Genomic DNA, 6,234 nt, shown 5'->3' with positions numbered 1-6,234 from the left:
TGTGGTTCAGAGTTCTGGGACCATCCCCTGAGCCTGCTTGGTTGGGTATTCTGTGTTGTTGCTGGTGGAGCTCTTTATTACACTTCCACTAGATCTGCCATCTTGTTTGTTCTCAATATAAGATTGTTTTAAGAAGAAAGTATGTCCTTTCAAAACTCTTAGGGTGGCTGCAATCAAAATGATATTGATATCAAAAGTACATTAAAATTAATGAGCCAGGGGCTGGGCAGGGACCAGGCTTGTAGGTGAGGTGGTGGTGGCTGGTTTGCGCTTTGGGGGGCCAGCCACCGCCATGATCCTGCTGGAGGTGAACAACCGCATCATTGAGGAGACACTGGCACTTGAGTTCGAGAATGTGGCCACTGGAAACAAACCAGAAGCAGTAGAAGTAACATTTGCAGATTTTGATGGGGTCCATTATCATGTTTCAAATACTAATGGAGACAAAACAAAAGTGATGGTCAGTATTTCTTTGAAATTCTACAAGGAACTGTAGGCACATGGTCCTGATGAGTTATTAAAGAGAGTGTGTGGAAATTTTTTGGCAAATCCAGATCAGTATATAAAGTCTCTGCTATATGACCTGGAAAATCTGCCTGCCTCCAGGGAGTCCATTGTCCATCAGGCTGGCATGTTGAAATGAATTGTTTTGCCTATCTTTGAAAAATACTTCCAATTCCAAAAAGAGGGCAAGGAAGGAGAGAACAGGGCAGTTATCTATTATAAGGATGATGAGACCATGTATGTTTAATCTAAAAAGGACATAGTCACAGTTGTCTTCAGCACAGTGTTTAAAAATGACGACGATGTGGTCATTGGAATTCAAAGAAGGACATAGAACCAGCCACACAGCCACACGGGTCCTCTTTAGCCACAGGGAACCCCCTCTGGAGCTGAAAGACACCGATGTTGGTGTGGGCGACAACATTGGCTATATCACCTTTGTGCTGTTCCCTTGTCACACTAACACCAGTGCCCGAGACAATACAATCAACCTGATCCACATATCAAGTGCTCGAAGGCCTATATTCACATACGGATGCGGGCAAAAACCTTGGACATCTTCAAGGTGCTGAACCATGCATGTCCAGATGCCAAGAAAAAAGAAATGAAAACAATCACCAGGAAGACGTTTTCATCCTGCTAACCCCTGGGCACAGGAGGAGGCGACTGGCAATTGAAGGCCGAAACCCTTGCTACTGGATAATCGTAGCTTTTAATGTTGCACCTCTTCAGGTTCTTGGGGAGTCTCTGCTTGGGTTCCATTTTGTACACGTTTGGAAAATATTCAGCAGAATTGAGCTGTGCTTGCAAGGATTTCACATTTCCCAAGAATATAAAAAAAGAAATTAATTCTACTTGATCAACTTAATTCCTTTTCTTTATCTTCCCCACCCACCCCCACCCCCTTTACTCTCCTTTCCTCTTTTTCAAGCTGTTTCAGTTTGCAATATGTTACTGGTAATGAGTTGTAGGATAATGCAATCTTAACTTGTTTTCTTCTAAGTATTTGAGTTCAAAACTCCTGTATCTAAAAAAATACAGTTGGGATCATTAATAAAGAAAATCTTTCTACCATACTTGAAAAAGAAAAGTATATTAAAATTATATATGTATAAAAACTATAAAATTTTATGTAAGCTGTAAACTTATATTTTGCTATTGTCAGGATAACAAGCATTGGTGAGGATTTGGAGAAATTGGACCCTCAGTCACTGCTAGTGGGGTTGTAAAATGGTGCAGCCACTGTGGGAAAGAGCTTGGTGGATCCTCAAAAAATATAAGCATAGAATTACTAAATGACCCATTAATTCTATTCCCAGGTGTACATCCCCAAGTACTCAAAACAGGGACTCAAACAGATAATTGTATCAATGTAAACTGTACAGTTATTCATAATAGCCTAAAAGTGGCAATAACCCAAGTGTCCAATAGATGAGTGGATAAAAAAAAGGTGTTGTATTCATACAATGGAACATTATTCTGATATATGATGCAACTAGGATGAGCCTTGGAACATACTGAGTGAAATAATCCAGGGCCAAAATGACAAGTATTCTATTATTTCATTTATATGAAATATCTACCCTTGCCAAATGCAAAGATGAATGTAGATTGGTGGTTACCAGGGACTAGGAAGAAGTATAATGAGGAGTTACTGCCTTAAAGGGATTCAATGTCTGTTTGGGAGTGATTCAAAAAAACTTTTGGAAAGGGATAATGGTGATGATCACTGTACAACATGGCACAGGTAATTGAATTGAATACTGAATTGTATATTGGAAGATAGCTAAAATGGCAAATATAATTTATTTTTATCACAACAAATTTAAACTAATAAAAGAGGAAGTCAGTTTTATGTATAAGGACTTGGGCTTTATTTGGCTGACTGGGGAAGACTTTGAAGTAGAAAAAAGGCAGGACGATAACCTCTAGGCTGGTTCTGCTCTAAAATTATTAATATAGTTCTCTGATTTATTTTAAGAATTAATGGTCAGTCAGACTTGGCCATGGATAATTTAGTGTAGATAATTGGGACAGTTAGAATGACTATTGGCACTTCAGTCTGGATGTAATTGAGGCTAATCATGTTACCAAGACACATTCTTAGGTACAGAAAGCAAGATAAAGATCCAACTACCAAAACCAGGAGTAGTATGAAAAGCAGTTGGGAATAAGGCAGAATTCTAGTTCTCAGAACCAGGGTGCAATACTGGATTAGCAGCAAGGACAAGTTGGACATGGAGTGCCAATAATATCTCCAAAGTCCTCTAGGGCTCACTAAAGGGTGTATCTGGTGACAGAGATTGTCTGTTCTACTACAATGCTTTGCTTTGTTGAAGCAGACACCTGTCAGGCAGAGGAGAAGCAGTCAGGGGTTGTGAGAGGTGCACATCTTTGCTAAAAGTTTGCAGTCGACATGATGCTCAGTCTCAGAACTCAGGTCCAGACCTTGCTGAGTCTGGATTAACCCTGCACAAGTGGGTCTCAAGGAGTTTCCAGTGTGTGCTGTAGAGAACAGGGTTTACTGGTGTGCCCCTAATATGCAATATACATTGTAGATGATACTGATGCCACATACCCATTGACATAGAGTTGATTCCAACTCATAGAGACCCCTAGGACAGCTCTACAGTGATGTTATAGAATTGCCCCCACGAATGTTTCTAAGGGTGTAAATCATTATAGAAACAGATTGACACTTCTTTCTGCACAGACAAGCTGGTAGGCTCAAACCCCTAACTTTCTAGTTATGAGCTAAGTACTTTAACCACTGTACTACCAGGACTCCTTTGGAGTCACCTGTTGTTAGGTGCTCTGACTCATGACCTCTAAACAACAGAACAAAACACTAACTGATCCCCACAATTGTTGTTACATTTGAGTCCATTGTTGCTGCCACTGTGTCAATCCATCTTGTTGGGGATCTTCCTTTTTTTCGCTGAGCTTCTAGTTTACGAACCATGATGTCCTTTTCCAGAGACTGATCTTTCTTGATAATATTTCCAAAGTATGACATACAAAGTCACAACATACTGACTTCTAAGGAATATTTTGGATGCAGTTCTTCTAACAAAGTCCTGGTATGGTGCTGTGGGCTAATGCACTGGACTGCAGAGTTGGTTTGAATGAAAATTTCAGTGGTTCAAGCTTACCAGCCACTCCTTGGAAACCCTGTATAGGGTCTCTATGGGTAGGACCCAACTCAATGGCACTTAACAACAACAATTTCTAACACAGATATTTTTGTTCTTCTGGCAATCTATGGTCCTTTTAATATTCTTCTCCAACACTATAATTCAAATGTATCAATTCTTCTGTAGTCTTACGTATTCAGGTTCCAACTTTCACATACATATGAAGCAATTGAAAATACCATGGCATGGATCAATTGCACATTAGTCCTCAAACTGGTCTCTTTAAAGAGTTGCTTTGCAGCAGATTTGCCTAATGCAATATATCATTTGATTACTTTTATTTATTTTTTTTATTTCAATGGTTTCAATTTTCTTTCTTTCTTTTTTTTAATGTTTTATTGTGAATTATATGATAGTTTACACGGGAGAACTTTAGTTTAACATTCATTCCATCGTATATCATCTCACTGCCATGGTTCCAATCCTCTCCCTGAATCCTCAACCACCCAAAGGGTATATCCCAGAAACCAGCTCTCTACACTTCCCCCTCCTCCCCCCAGTTTTCAGCTCACAGTCCCTTTCCCTCTCTGGGTCCAAACGCCCCAGTCATTTCATTACTCCACGTCATCATCTCTGTCTCCATCTCAGGCATTTCTGTTTCTCTGGGTAGGGTCCCGCACTCAACTCTTCTCCCTTGATGGCCCCTGAGGTCTCCGCTCCTATCCTGGAGAATCAATCACTCCCTTCCTTGTTACAAAACTTCTACCTTTGCATTTCCAACCCTCATAATCCATCCTGATAAGCATTATTCACTACAGTATCACGAGTTACCCATCTGTATCTCCTTTCATCAGCTCCGCCCAGACAGAGAGAATAGTACCTTCTGAGATTATGCCTACTGCCATGCTCCCTAGCACCAGGTTCCCCCTTGAAAGCTTGTAAGCAAGTCACTTCTTGCCTTTGTAGTCCCCCCTCCCCATTTCAGTATCCAATGTCCAAGCTGCCCTTCACCGTCCACTCTGTGTGTGTGGGTGTGTGAATGTTTTTTGCTGTGAGGATTTGTTCCCTTTTTTGAGTTGCTGCTCCATAAGTATAAGCCAAGTTCATCAGACTGTATCAGCTCACTCTTTTTTTTTTTTTCCCCTCTTCTTTCCTCTCCTGACTGAGCTCCAATCATCCAGTCACCCGATTCAGGTCACGTGGGTATCATCTGCAAGTGTGGGTGCTCCTGTACATATGTCCTCTCTTCCCGTCAGCCGGTAGCTCCACACTCCTCTCAAGTCCTCCGTGGCCACACCACTGTCTCTGGGCCCAAGAGTCCCCAGGCCTCTTCACAATGTTTGCCAACCATGTCCCCAACTGGGTCCACAGAAGTCCACTGAACATTGTAGGGCTTAGCTTGCCGTTTCATTGCTGCTTTTACCCCACTTCCCCCCATCGGTGATGTGTGTGGTCACCAATCAGAGCGTGCATTTCCATTGAGTCTTAGTCTTGGAAGGGGGTTTGCGTTGAGAGGACCTGGCCACTTGCCTTGATGTTTTCTAGGGAAGCGATTTGTTTGTTCTTGTAGTAACAGCCCATCTGCCTCCATTTTTCCTGCAGGGCTTCCTTTCAAGAGGTATGCTTTATTCTTCTACCCGCTCCAGGCTGGTTTGCTCATCCTTTCAAGTGGAGATTTCTCATCTCTGGAGATCTGGATGTGGTTCCGGTTTCTACCTATAGTTTTATGTATTGCAAAGGCTCCACAGGAAGCCTCGTTCACTGGGTATGCTGTAGCCCCAATTTAGGTATTCCAATCAGTCATAGGCAGAAGACGGACTTACAAGTCTTCTAGTGTGGTGTTTCTGACTATTCCTTTCTCTCCCTCTCTAGTGTCTATTCTATATTATAGTGCAAGTGAAACCAAGATTAAAACAAACAAACGAAAAACAGTCAAGCATCTTAACATAACCCCCCCCCCATTCCAACCATGACTCAATCCCTGCATCTCAGAGCCCTGCCGTTCCAAGGCTGTGCATATATCGTCCTTTATCTCTGTCCCATTTAGCCCTTTCTAACACGCCCAATTGTTCTCCCATCTGCCACATTTCTCCACTTTCCTCACCCTCCCTCTGTATTCCCCCCCTCCCTAGCACCCAAGCTCTTCTATGTCCAATCCCCACCCTGCACTCCACCCTCCCTCCTTCCCCCCACCCATCACCAAGTTCCCAACAACCAACAAAGACTTCCCCTTACCCCCTTTCAGTATAATTACTTTTTCTTAGTCTTTTACAGTAGTGGTCCTATGCAGTATTTCACTTTTTGTGATTGACTAATTTCACACAGCATAATGTCCTCAAGGTTCATCCATGTTATGCGGTGTCTTACCGCTTCCTAGTTATTCTTCAATGTAGCATAATATTCCATTGTGCGTATGTACCACAGTTTGTTTATCCATTCTTCAGTCGATGGGCACTTTGGCTGTCTCCATTTTTTGCTATTGTAAATAGTGCTGCTATAAACATTGGTGTGCATATATCTTCTGCTGCTATAAACATTGGTGCGCATATATCTTCTCGTGTTGTGGCTCGTTTTTTTGGTGGGTAAATACCGAGTA

General features: G+C 42.0%; 1 pseudogene; it reads left to right on the top strand.

Moving 5' to 3' along the window:
- The first annotated feature begins 292 nt into the window (after window positions 1-292).
- Window positions 293-1,147, top strand: LOC102830114 (annotated as a pseudogene).
- The last annotated feature ends 5,087 nt before the right edge of the window (window positions 1,148-6,234 follow it).

Source organism: Chrysochloris asiatica, unplaced genomic scaffold, assembly GCF_000296735.1.
Source record: "Chrysochloris asiatica unplaced genomic scaffold, ChrAsi1.0 scaffold00122, whole genome shotgun sequence".
NCBI lineage: Eukaryota > Metazoa > Chordata > Mammalia > Afrosoricida > Chrysochloridae > Chrysochloris > Chrysochloris asiatica.
This window is presented reverse-complemented; position numbering and strand designations above follow the sequence as displayed.